The 14553-nt window shown below is 40.4% G+C and overlaps 1 protein-coding gene across 19 annotated transcripts in view; it reads right to left on the bottom strand.

The window, feature by feature from the left end:
- Positions 1-14553, bottom strand: part of FIGN (fidgetin, microtubule severing factor) — a 387924-nt gene that overhangs the window by 358176 nt on the left and 15195 nt on the right. For 7 of the 19 annotated variants that reach the window (XM_080601236.1, XM_080601247.1, XM_080601251.1 and 4 more), the window contains one exon: positions 4359-4472. The exons of the other annotated variants lie outside the window; for them this stretch is intronic. The gene's annotated coding sequence lies outside the window, so the exon portion shown is untranslated. The remainder of the gene's footprint in view (positions 1-4358; positions 4473-14553) is intronic. 19 annotated transcript variants of the gene reach the window in all.

Genomic DNA, 14553 nt, shown 5'->3' with positions numbered 1-14553 from the left:
AGAACAGTTATCACTGCATGCTTTCCGAAGCATTTACTTATATTCTCCTTTTGCTAACATCAGACTCCCCTTCCTTCTTGTTGCTTGCTTGTAAGCTTTTGCCACGTCTAATACTTCATTCGCATAGCCAAACTATACATGGTTACAACTGATTTTTAACTCTTCCTCAAAAATGGGTTGCGCCCACATGCGCAACCAGATTTTTTCTTTATCCAAACTCTTGGTTTGTTACTGTGTCTAGGATTGGATGGCAGGAACGGTTAGATTTATTGCTACTGTGACCTGCTCACTTAGATAATTCTTAGCTTCTTGAAGATAACTTTATATTTTTCTTTCTGCACAACTCTGGTCATATTTTTTCTTTGCAGCTATCAGGTTTTATTACATGAAACATAATCCCATCTCTTGGGACACAGTCGAAGTCAAACAGCAGAGGAAAGTTTATTTCTTCATAGTGGAAGACTTTCTTGTCACCTAGACAAAAAGTCTGTCCCTGTTTAGTTGACAGAAGAACCAGAGATGCAACAGTGCAGTGTTTCTTTCTCCTGCATTTCCACTCCACTGCATTTAGCTGCAATTAAGCTGAATATGCACTGCTTACCTATGTCATGAGAAAAACCCTCTGCAACACATTTCTTGTGCTGTCCCAGGCACCTGATTTGCTTGGCCAAAAGCTACATCTCATTTCAGACATCAATCAACAAGCATTTAATCATTCCCTCCCACAGCCTGTCAGAAGGGAGCTTGCACAACCAATAACTCTGGGGAGATGCTGTGACTGTACTGCCAAGGGATGGACAACACATATCGATGTGTAACTGTAATCAACTTGGTTGTGTTTCTGCCTATCCACATGATAGCTAAAGTATTTCTAGGTTTCCTGCCACTGTGACATGTAAGCTCACACTTAAAAGCTTCTTTCTGTACTCTGAAAAATTATGTTCACCCTACAATGAGCAGGAAACAGCCAAAAACACTGAAAGCACAGCAGGACAGGAGAGGGGAAATCAAAAGAGCAACAGTCACAAGCCAGGTTAGCAGAGCCAGCAGGGAAACTACACAGAGGATAGATGACATTAGATGTAATGAATTTTAAATTTTGAAAAGTACTATACGAGTTCAAAATCAGACAGAAATAGTTCAGTAGTCCAGTTTTACTCAAACTGTAAAACCTAAATACACCAAAAAGGAGAAAAATATCTCAGAAAGGAAAAAATTAGAAGAGTTAAACAATGAAGCTTGAGGCAAACAAAGACAGAAACTGAGAATGCTGTACAGTATTTCTTCCAGGCACATTAAGGGTATCACAGTGTCACCAGCTAGCCAAGATGTCCAGAAGCAAAATTCCCTGAGCTCATGCACAACACTAAGCACTCAGGAGAAGATCTGAGTCTCCAAATGCACTCATGCATCTCCATTCCCTAACAATGATGCTGTTGTGCTTGTGATGCTCTACAATTGCAAGCAGAAGAGATGACCCTTCCTTGAAAACCTCACTTTAATCAAAATACATGAGATTAGGTATTTGACAATGGTGAGAAGTCAGACAAGTTCCAAGAACATAAGCCCTTCTCCAGGTATTTTAATTGTTCCTAACTGAGAACAATTGCTCTAACTTTCGTTTGATTAATTTCAAAGAGGGGATGATTTAACCCCTCTAGCAGACTATTACTGTAAGAGTTCCTCTCCAAAAACTGTTCCTCCAGCAACAGTGTCAAAAGCAGTCTCCTCAAGCTGCAAAACATGAGCAATCTATAGACCAGCTCCACAAAAGCCCCAGGCCTCCAAATACATCAAAAATTGCCACAGGACAGAGGCTGACCCTGAAACACTACCTCAACTCACTCTCAGAGCACCTTTAGCAACCCAAGGGCAACTTGCAGATCCTCCTTTAATGCAGCCTCCTGGGAGTTTTCCAGCTCCTCTAGGAAACGTGTGGCTCTTTCAGAAGCATGCCAAATGTGTGTGCATTCTTAAGATAAAGAATGTTATCTACCAGCCTTCCTTGAAATCTCACCAAGCCATTACAATTTATACTGGCAGAAGACCACACCTCAAAAGAAATATATTCACAATTGCAGATTCTGCTGATAGCCTTTGAACCCCCTAAGTCTAAAGCAAAACCCATCACTGGAAGCAAGCACCCCACAATTTATAATGAAATGGAAGTCCCTATCAAAAAGCTGAAAACCATATTATTATTGCCTTTACTTAAGCCTTCACATCTGTGGAAACTTTATCAGAAGAGTCAGCTTGTGTGTGTAACCTGACATTCTGGAAAAAGAAATTGGAGAGCACCATAATGACAAAAAATTGTCATTAATTTCTCTTGGTTAATAAAAACAAGAGCTAAGAACAAGATCATAGAATGGTTTGGGTTGTAAGGGACCTTAAAGGTCATCTAATTCCAACCCCCAATATATACCAATGCAATAAAAACAGCCCTAAGTCTGATTCACAAAAGTCCCATGTTAAGACAATTTCCTCCTTCAATGTCTAAATCAGACTTATCATGGCTTTAGGCTGAGCAAAACAGAGAATTTTCCAGATGTCAGTGGTACACGACTATGGTTTAAAAAAAAAAAAAGGGGAAAAAAAAGAAAATCCTTATTCCACCTTATTTCCAACAAGGCTTTGGCTTCTAAGGTATCTTTGCTCCCTTGAAAAGACAGCTAAACTTTCCTCTACTGTCATCAAATCCTGCTTTAATCCAAGACATCAGAGAGACAAGCCTTCCCTTCTGAATGCAGGGAACTGATGCCAGCCAATGTTAAGAGCCCTTAAGCTGTGTATGGTTCCAGCACTAGGCCATCAGGCACCTTGGGACAGGGTAATTCATTGATGGGGGTCCAAGGAATCAAGCTGGAATTTGTGTGTGCTGATACACACTGATCTGCTGAGAGATCTGTACTCTGTAGCCCCAGTGGCTCCTTGGTAATAAAAACAAGTAATGACAGTAAGTATCCTTTTGAAATTAATCATTGTATCAGCTTATAATTCTAGAGTTTTATTTTTTCTTTTAAACCCATACCAATGTTTCAGGGCTTTTCCCTTATGGAGTGACAAGTTGTACGGTTATTGTACTTTACATTGTGTACTTAAATAGTACACATTTTTAAAGTAACTCCAACACTATCGACAATCCACTCCAAATCACTTATTTGGTTTTCAATTTTAAACGCCCTGGAAAGAAAACAGCTCTCTTGCACCCAAGGCAAAACTGATCTGTTTCTTCTTTAGCCCTCAATACTTCGGGGTTGTTTTATTTCTGCTGGAAGCAACAATCAATGTGTGCTTGCCAACTTGCTTGTCACTGAAAGAAGCATTTTCATGTAAGCACCCCAACCTTTCTCAGAGCTGTAACCTCCCACTTTCCAGCTCTCAGCATGCTTATAATTGAAGCTGCCAACCGTACTCAGTTTGGTGGTGGTATTCAATGGCAGTTATACCAGCAGCAAGAGAAGCCACCAAACTCTGTTCAGCACCTGCGATATCAATAGGATCTGAACTCAGGTCTCCTGAGGTGAAAGGAGAGCACAGCAAGCTCACCATGCCACCCAGCCCTCAGCGTATTAAGATATTAATTAGTCACTTTCCTTATTATTCAGTCAAAATATGCTGGATTGAAACAAATTAGATTCTTAGCACATATTTCACACATTGGATCAAGTCTTGCAAGAGTTTTCTTTTATTATTTATAAGATCATGTGCTGTCTTCCTGCTGAAAATGAGATGGTCTGCATGAGGAAAAAGGTAAAAGAAAAGCAGAGAAATGAAAATCAGATATTCCCTAATGATATTTAAAAATAGAAATTTTGCTACTGTTACATACAGCATGTTCCATCTTTTGAGATTTAATGGCTCTCTTGTGGTTTAATGGAGAATTACTTTCAGTAATTGATTATTAAAATTTAAAATTGCTAACCATCTTCATTATTAGATGAGCGAACATGTTATCCTTGTAATTAAAAAAGCTTGAGATTCACTTTCATCCTGTTGACAGAATAGGCAGATAGGCTCAGCACTCCAATGTGATGGTTTCAGGGTTCTTGTTTGACAAAAATAGCCAGCAAGTTATTTGATGATGAAAATACAGAACATCCACAGAGACTGAGCAAAAAATAATGAACAAAGATAAAGTAATAATAAAAAGCCCTACAAACTAATTAAAGTTTTCAATTCAAACTATCACAGGCAGAATATATAAAGTATTTTTCAATGAATTTCACTTGGGCTTAGGAAAAGGAAAATATATTTTGCGTTACAAATCCATACTATGCAATGCACTGAATTTTTGTTGTTGTTTTCCTAAATGCAGAGTTATTTCAGATTTTGGAATCCAGTGCTGGACTTCCTACCTGCAGTAATATGGAGACATGTCTGGGATGAAACTGAAGACTACCATCTTCACCCTTACGAATGCCTTACAACTGACTGAAGAGAAGCAGACAGGCCTGATACCTTCAGTTATCCTGGAGGGTAAGGAAGAAGTATCAGTTTTAAGATAGTATCTTAGTTATAATGCAAAGGGCTGAGGGTTTGCACAAGAAAAGTAATTCTTTGGCCTTCCTGTTGAAGCTACTAACAACACTTTAGGTCCTAATTTTAATGTCACAAGCAGAACATTAAAGTTGGACAAAGTCTTTAATACAGACTTTTTTCATTTAAAAAGTACACCATCTTTCTGGAGCCACCTGCGTTATGCTGTCAGTTCTTACACTTTGCAAAATGACACAAAACCATCAAAAGTTCAAGACTGTTACACAGCATCAAAGCTTGAAAGTCTTCTTTCATTCTATACATTTAATTGCAGTTTCTTTGCCAGAGACCTCACTTGCATGAATTTGTTGTTATATTTTTCTCCAGTTTCTACATCAAGATGAGAAAATTACCACCTACATTGCTTATCCTGAAAAGCATAGAGAGGTTTCCACAAAATATTGGAAACAATGTTGAAGAGCAGTTTTCCCACTGTAATTAGAGTAGGAAATATGCTCTAAGTAGCATTATACTGTATGGGCTTTTTAACCAAACAGTAATACCAGCATCAAATCTTCGCAAACTATCACAGTATCACAGATTTCTAGGTTGGAAGAGACCTCAAGATCATCGAGTCCAACCTCCGACCTAACACTAAGTACTCCACTAAACCATATCGCTAAGCTCTACATCTAAACGTCTTTTAAAGACCTCCAGGGATGGTGACTCCACCACCTCCCTGGGCAGCCCGTTCCAATGCTTAATAACCCTTTCAGTAAAGAAGTACTTCCTAACATCCAACCTAAAACTCCCCTGTCGCAACTTTAGCCCATTCCCCCTCGTCCTGTCACCAGGCACGTGGGAGAACAGACCAACCCCCACCTCTTTACAGCCTCCTTTAAGGTAACTGTAGAGAGCGATAAGGTCACCCCTGAGCCTCCTCTTCTCCAGGCTGAACAAGCCCAGCTCCCTCAGCCGCTCCTCCTAAGACTTGTTCTCCAGACCCCTCACCAGCTTGGTCACCCTTCTCTGGACTCGCTCGAGCACGTCCATGTCCTTCCTGTAGCGAGGGGCCCAAAACTGAACACAGTACTCAAGGTGCGGCCTCACCAGAGCCGAGTACAGGGGCACAATCACTTCCCTAGACCTGCTGGCCACACTGCTTCTTATGCAAGCCAGGATGCTGTTGGCCTTCTTGGCCACCTGGGCACACTGCTGGCTCATATTCAGCCAACTATCAACCAATACTCCTAGGTCCTTCTCGGCCAGGCAGCTTTCCAGCCACTCATCTCCCAGCCTGTAGCTCTGCTTGGGGTTGTTGCGCCCCAGGTGCAGGACCCGGCACTTGGCCTTGTTGAACTTCATACAGTTGACCTCAGCCCATCGCTCCAGCCTATCCAGATCCTCCTGCAGAGCCTTCCTGCCCTCGAGCAGATTGACACACGCACTTAGCTTGGTGTCATCTGCAAACTTACTGAGGGTGCACTCGATCCCCTCATCCAGATCATCGATAAAGATATTAAAGAGGACCGGCCCCAGTACCGAGCCCTGGGGGACACCACTAGTGACCGGCCTCCAACCAGATTTGACTCCATTCACCACAACTCTCTGGGCCCGGCCATCCAGCCAGTTTCTAACCCAGCGAAGCGTACGCCAGTCCAAGCCCCGAGCAGCCAGTTTCTTGAGGAGAATGTTGTGGGGAACGGTGTCAAAAGCCTTACTGAAGTCAAGGTAGACCACATTCACAGCCTTTCCCTCATCCAGGTTCCTATGTCTGGAACACAGTTCACAAGACCCACAGCATTTACAATATGTTTTTGTGGCTACTCAGCTTCTTTTTTCTTCCACTCAGTTCTTGCTCAGTATGGTTTTCACCTCCTTCCAAAGCCTAGAAATGCTACTTAATGTATGTATAGGTGGCACCATCTCAGCACAGTGCAGTCGTAGACTGAGAATAATTAACAGCAGGCATAAAGGCATTGATATGCCATTCACCAGTAACACCCTGGATGTAATGTCAATAACACTTTCAACATATGTCACATAGAGAATTCCCAGATCCTTAGCAGAGTATGCTCCAATATATAATGAATATCAGTTTTGCTCCAGATAACTAATATGGTAAGTATATTAACTGTAAAATACATACTGTATTACTTTCCAGTATTAAATGTGTATTCACCTTCATTACTGTATCCTGGAGCATCTTACCTAGAAGCAGTCTTTAAAAGCACTACTAATGACTTTACATTAGTACTTTAAGGTGCACTACTCTGCATCCCTAGTCTAACACTACAGGAATTACTCAAAGGGGGGCAGTAAACTATGGTTTGAATCACAGAGGACCAAATAAACAGACGTAACTTGGTGAGAGAGCCTCAGGACCCAAATATCCATGATACAGTCACATAAAGTAGTGCAAATAGCAATACTGTCACGCAACGATAGATACCACATGTAAAGCGTAAACCTATGGATGCCTTCGCTTTCCTTTTCCTAATAACTCATCAGATTCTCCTGTAGGAAAACACTAAAACCCTTGAAATTCAACAGAGGAAGTATTTCCATAAAATACTTCTTAAAAATACAGATTACTCTAATTCATTATGTCATTAACTAATGTTACGGCTGGATTACAAACCTATTGTCACCCCTACATGTGGTACACTGGATATCAGTTGGATGTTTGGCTCTGTGCCTGGTTACAGCATTGGAGACCCAAACCTTCAAAGCTGGCCTTGTGTCCTTCTTCCCTCCTGAGAGTGTTTCTCCTTGTCCTTACAAGGCACTTCTGTGCTCTTATTATAGCAACAGAATACCTAAAACCTAGTGCAAAGACAAATCTCTGCCAGCAAGGACCAAGTAGAAACAAACTAATCAGGCAACACATCTTTTGAAAAAGTCCATTAATGTTAAACTCATCTTCCTGCACTTAAACCATGCAATCTAAATGTATTGCTTATGCATGCAGGAAACCTTTTTGCTTCTCCTTGCTTTGGTAACTGTTTGCTCAGTCTTGGGTCCAACACACATCACCCTGCCTGAGCTGCTTTCCATTCCACTAGTATTTTAAAAGACTACCTTATAGTAAGCAACTTTTTGGATTTTATAATTTCGCATACAGTGAAAAAGCAAAGAGAACTAATTGTTTTCCTTTTAAGTGAGTCAGCTGAAATTACATGCGATTTAACATGGAGGTTTCTTTAACCAAGATGCAGGGAAAAAAAAAAAAGAAAGCATTCTTAAATTTGTTTAGAAGCTGTATCAGGAGCCTATTTGTACTGACTACAAGTAGCTGTTTATATATTTTAAAGCCACCTTTTCTTGGAACAACACACAAGCATTTACAATGGAAAATTCTACATTAAGCTTCATAGAAAATGTATAAAAGGAGGGAATTTACTTTCAATTCTAATTAGAGTCTCAGAGATCTGAGAGAATACAGAAGTAGTATACAGCTTCATTCTTGTTTCTTTTGGATACAGATGAAACCTGAGGCTAGTGAAGCTTTACTACTACCATCTACTATTAAAGATTAGCATTACAATTTTTCATTTGTATCTACATTAACTCAGGTAATGAAAGAATCTATCAGATAGTGATTAACAATTCACTTCATTTACAAGCGGATGCACAAGTCCTTGGGTTCTGCATTTGAAAGGGGTGAATTTCAGAGACTAGCATGTTTTTTCCAGTAGCTCATCTATCTATAAATATAGACCAGATTTGCAACTTTAGAACTGAAGTGCCAGTTTACATATTGACCCAAAGGGGAAAGACAGACAGGGTACCTCGTTTTCCAGCCAGAGCCAGCAACACAAGCAGATATGATACAGCCTTATCCTACTGACACTTTTCAAATAAGCTTAGCAAATAACCTTTTAATTAAATTGATATTTTTGTTTAATACAAATGACTTCAGCTAATAGTTAGAATAAGCTACCACAGAACATTTTTCTCCAAATCCAGCTATAGCCTATAGATGCTCTAGTTTAGAAGCCTATGCCACAACCTGTGCAGGTGCAGCAGAGCAGAGTATCACCAACTGAAAATAAGACTTCATTAAGAGAGGTTTGCTTTAGTTTTATAATAAACTATTAAGTGATTGAAATTTTACACTTATCTTCACGCAGAAGGTTTCTGATAGGCTTTTCACTCTGTTCTTGCAGCCGTTATAATTGCTAACTATAATATAGATATCTGTTTAAAAATATCTTCGTTAAAATAAACTGTGTCAACTTCAGTCAGTTTTGATCTTGCTGCAGGGAGTACAACCTTCAAAGACTGATAACTATCTCAGCTAACCATATTTTCATGCCGTCACAAACCAAACAATTGGTTTACTGATGCATTCAGCAAACAGGATTTGTGAAATTCCCTGAGTCGGGTTTTTCCATTGCTTTAAATCTATACCTGCTCAACTTGCAGAGTCTTCTTTAGCTCACTAAACTCCTGCAAATCCAATTCTATTACAGTGCCAGAGGGATTTATATGTGGTTTTGCTTTTATAAACCACAGGCTGAAGACAAGCAATGTTTGACACCTCTGAGAAAGCGACCCAGTCTGGCACGCTGACGGCTGTGAATCAGAAGCGGGCAGATTTACTGACAGACGTGGGGAGACTTCCTGGTGCACACGGAGCTGCCGTCAGTCACCTGCCCCCACCACCTCCAGGGAACTCAAAGCTCCACACCAGTCCTGCAGCACTCATGTGCCATGGGGCAGGGGACAAGTCAAGACTCTGAAAACAAAAAAAATGCTCTGAAAGCTCCTGACATCCATCAACTCCCTGATTTCTTGCTATCACTGCACATGGAGCAGTTCTGGACTCACCAAGGACACCTCTCAGGACGTTAGGCCCCTCTCCAAATCAATACTGAGTTGCAAAAAGGAGTTTCTGGTGTCTTGGATCAAAGACCATACACATCTTCCGCCCTACACGGTCCCCTTCCTCTGTTTTTGTTCTCCTTTCCCCACGGTGGAGAACACTCAGTGGTCCTCAGCAGGGGTTTGACAGTCAGCTCCCATTTAATGAAGTTGTTCATGAGCCAGAAAACTAAGCTACACCTGGATTTTGCAAAACCCCCAAGCATCACTGCAGTGCATCTCCAAATGGCCAATTTCAGTTTTGCGGTCTGTTCGTATAGCAGAGATGGGGGGGGAGAGGGGGATAATTAACCCCTTTTTCGGAATCAAGGTGATGGATGTACAGAACCTGAGCAGCACAGTGTAGGTATCAGGTAGCATTTAATGGTCTGCACAGTGAAAGCAATGGCTTTTATTTGCTTTCTCTTCCAAAAATATTTTCCCTTTCTGCAATGTTTTATGAACCTTGTCACAATTTTTTGCACACAGGATCAATGAATGAGGGTGGTTGTGTTGTTTTCTTAGAGCAGTCACACACACACTGGCTTACAGCCTCGGTAGCCACAAAATATTCTCAGGCCAACAGAAGTGCTTGGCAGCCCCCATTCAAAGCCACGGGAAACAGTATTTAAACTATAGTTATATTTTCATTTTCTGCTGTTTATAAAGTTTATATTTCTTCCATTCCCTACATTCACACAAGTACTGTGACTGCAGTGTCTACATGGTTGTATATGGCTTAGCACTCAAAGCTTGTAGCTTAAGGAGCGCAACAAATCTCAAATAACATGCAGAATACTGAAAATCATATTAACTATTACTACAAAAAGGCTATAGAAGTACGCTCACCTCTAATGTGCGGATATTGTTTACCCAACAAACGTTTTGCCAATACTTTGTAACATATGAAATAGCTCAGGTTAAAAATGTTTGGTTTCTCAGTACCACCTTTTGCAAGAGTGCTGAAAGCCTGCAGCCAGTCTCAGACTGCAGACCAGCAGCAGAGTATGTTACAGTTCCCTGCTGTGCTCAACACACTGATGTGAGAAGTGTAAGAGAACAAGCACAAAGCTTTGCCTCTCCAGCTTCAACAGTTCTGGAGTGCCCTGTGTAACAGCCAAGACAGCAAGGCTTTTATTTAGCTAGACCAATCTAGAACCTGGAGTACCAACTGGCCAAAATAAGGACATCATCTCACCTTAAACTAAGAAAATAAATTGAATTATCGCATTTTGTTTGGAGACAAATCAGTGCAAGATAGTTATTTGGTGGCTGCCAGAAAGAAATGAGTGCACTTCCAAAACCGATTAGTTAAAAAAACGCAATTTCAGCAGTTTTCATTTGAGGTAGGGGGGACTGAGACACATTTGAGTAATATAAATGTCTTATTACTACACATACTTGCCTAAAGGCTGCAGCTCAAACAGGATTTTTCCCTTTTATGAAAGATCTTTAAAAAGACACTATTTTGATTAAAACCCAGGGAAAAGTTGATGTCTTAAGAGCAGAGGGAACAACTCCCACTTGGAACAGTAAAAAACAAAGATCCTGTTGTTCATAACTGCTCTGATCCCAGGTCATGTTAGCTTTTTGCGGTATTAGGCAACAGCTGCTTAAAAACTGTCTTTCTGCAGTCCAGGGGACAAAAACACAGTAGTGTAGATCATTACTTTCCTGATACCGTTAAAAAACCTAGGGTACAGTTGAGCTGCTAATAAAGACTGTAAAAGCCATTTTCTCACACCCCACTTACTCTTCTGGTGTGTCTTCAAGGCACAGTTATTCCTTTTTAATCATACATTACCTGTTAGCAGCTCCTCGTGAAAAGATCCCCAGCCTCTCTGCCTTTGCTGTGTAGGAGGAAGCTATCACCCACCCTTTTAGCTTCCTCCCTCAATTCCTGCAGAAAAATCTCACCCTCCAATCCTCGAGTCACAAGCATCCCTCTCTGCTCAGGGACTGCCACCAACTATCTTCTCCTGTCTGGTTGCCCAGCACATATTTTTCTCTCTCTCGAGGTAGAGCTGAGCAGTTTTTACGCTTGCCTGCCTGCTCAGGGCTTGCAGCCACTGCTCAGCTGCTCTGGGCCTCTTCTGCTCAGTGGAAAGAGGGTTGCTCCATCACACCTACTTAAGTATTTCTAAAGCTCATGATCCTTTTGAATCTTTGCATCACTTTAACAGATTTTCATCAGTAAATCGAGTATGGATCTGTGACCTTCCTCCAGTCTCTTCTGCACTGGAATTTCAAGAGCAATAATTGCCACATTTTGTTTCAATAGGATTTTTACTGCTATTACATTTAAACCAAGTACAAGTTGCAAATTGCTTCTAGCCTAGGGCAGACACAACTTACTCCAGGGCTTAATACTTTATTTGACCCTAGTTTGACTTCATATCAGGATCTACAAGACTAATCAGACGGGTGGCTTCAAAGAGGCTTCAGGCATTAGCTTTTTAGGCCTTTTCCTCAGAAATTGTTCCTCTTACAACAAATCACATAACAAACAGTAGTCAGTGTAAGAACAACAGGGCAACTCTTTCCACAGGCTTTTCCTTTTTATTTCCCCAAATAGGAACGCAAGATGCAAGAACCTGCAAGTCCTTTAAACGCAACAGTGACCTTCTCTGAGAAGTGTTGCAGATAATGCAGTACTACAGGTGCTACCAGGTGTAACACCAATGTGGACAAGCAACTAAGTTATGTGCAATACTCATCATTCCTCCTCTTTTGGAATTCTGACCACTTACAGAGTCAAGAACAAAGACTGCATCTATAGCAAATACGCCTACGTGCAGCAAGTCATATTTTGCATTTACAGTAACTCTCTAACAGATAAAGATACACAGCACTTACAAGGTCTGAAAGCTTGAGTTCCTCTTGTTCAGCTCATTGCTTAGCATTTGGAGGGGTTATGGGAAGCCTTCCCCCTGCTGCATTTCTGACCCTTTTGCCAAAATTCATACACTTAGTATCTTACGGATGGTGATAGATGAAGCTGCTTTTTCACCTCTGTTTGCATGCCATCCCTAAAACTCATGACATTATTAACCTCTGTTTTTCAGCTTCTAATAGATGCCACCAGAAAAACAGTTTTAATAAATGCATCCTGGAACATTCGGTTTGGAGCTAAGGTACCATATGTAAGAAGGAAAAATAATGATAAGTGATAAATGGGATAAAGATTTTAGGGAAATTTTATTGTATTTAATTAATCTACCATTTTTACTAAGTTGCTTTCAAGTGAAATGGCTTTTTACCAACTCCTTTTGAAAAGGTTAGAAGGGTATTCCCTGAGCTACAGTCATTAGCATATAGATGTCTCTAAGTGTTAATTTCTGTTTTCACTGAATGAATGTAATTTAAAATGAGGCCCTTTCAAATCAGTTAAATTTGGCCATTTGAGAAAGATAAGAAGAACGGACTCAAGCATAAACTCCAGCAAAACCTGCTTCTTAAGGATAAATATGTCACTGTTTAAGAGTCTCCACTGCCACATGCTGCAAATGATAGATTTCAGGAAAATTATGGGAAATGGAGGGTTCTGGGATTAAAGTCCTACCAGCAGGCAACAGAATTCATTAATAGGTTTAAAAGTGACAAAATAAAAAAGAGGGTTATTTTTATAGTTTAGTTTTTAAGAGTTGAAAATAAGCCCAGAAATTAGGAGTTGTGGCAACTAGTTTTATCCTTAAAGCAAAACTCCTTGAATTTCTTCTTTTTCAGTTTTATGCAAAGGAAGAATAATATAGAAACTGATCCAGCTCCCAGTGAAATGAATGGTATGCCAACTGCCATCTTCAGCTGGATCAGGCTCAGAAGTGTTTTTTAAGTTTTCATTTTAAAATAAGCTATTACAGATTCGGTACAATGAAGCCTTGACACAGCTGGCCATACAGGCATGGCATGTTCCCTAAAAGAGGGTTTCCAGCATGTATATGCTCCCTAACATAATTAATACAGACAACAAATATTTGTAGTTAAACATCTCTCTCTCCATCATAAAGCCATATTCCCACCAGATCATAACTTTGCTGAAATTACATTTTTCCAGAGTGATCATTTCTTGCTTGATTATCTTGTAACACAAGGGACCGGGGAAGACAGGAAACACACTTTCATCTTAGACATTTCTCCTGTCAAAAGTCCTTAATGATGTAATCGGAGCGCTCTCATCCTTTTATACTTTGGAAATTAAATATGAAAAGGGGGAAAACCAGTCACTCGAACCTACATGGAAACCACACCTGCACTGACAAAACTACAAGGCTTTTACTTATACTCAGTTTGCACATACTTAAGTGACCATTGCCATATTTTGTCAGTCAAAATCCTCAAAATATATTTGGTCTGGATATACCAGGAGCTGGAGCATCCAGACCTGAGACAAACCATTTTCTTGGTAGCAAGGAATTCCTACTGTTTGGGAGCACTAGAAAGGAAACTGGAAAGACTGCTGTTTGGTTTGTACCCATCCAAGATATTGTGAAATTTGAGAAGGGAACAGTGCAATGATCAGAAAGTCAGGAGCAAAGAGTAAGAGAAGATGCTAACACCCTGTCAGCCCTCTTGCCACAAGGAGAGAGCAAGACTAGCTAGAAGACCAAGTCTGACAGGTGAGGGATGAAGGGAAAGAAAGTCAGACGGTGAATACAAATAGTCCTCATCACATTCACATAAAAAAAAAATCCCTGAAAATCAGGTTTCACATTCTTGTTCACCAGCAGAGATTAACAGCGTTCTCTTTCTCCTTTTTGTAACTTCTACAATTGGTTTCATTAAGTCATATGGAGTAAAGACTCATTCTGCAGGATATACTAGATTGATTTGCCAAGACAGAAGTCAACACTGTTCCTTAAATAAAAAAATTCTCTCTTTCTCTATTTTATAATCAAAGCCAACTAATTGTACTGAAATAGCATTTTGGTCAAAGAGTCACTGCAGGCAACAGTTCAACAGGCAGGAAAACACAACATTAAACAAGCACTGACAATTAAACATGTGCCCGACATACTGTTTTGATTTCAAGTTAAGTTGTCTTTCTGGAGAAGTGAATGCAAGTGCAAGTTTTCCCCTCTAAATACTCCAGTCAGCCCATCTCAGTCATGCTCGAGATCAGTTCTCTTGCCTCCCCCTGAGCAGCCAAAAGCCAGCTGATGTCAGCTGTAGCACAGATACAAGTCAATTTGGACTTGGACTAAGACCAGC

The sequence above is a fragment of the Anser brachyrhynchus genome (assembly GCF_964034855.1).
Source record: "Anser brachyrhynchus genome assembly, chromosome: 7".
Classification (NCBI taxonomy): domain Eukaryota; kingdom Metazoa; phylum Chordata; class Aves; order Anseriformes; family Anatidae; genus Anser; species Anser brachyrhynchus.
The sequence above is the reverse complement of the archived record's forward strand: the minus strand, read 5'-3'. Positions and strand labels throughout refer to the sequence as shown.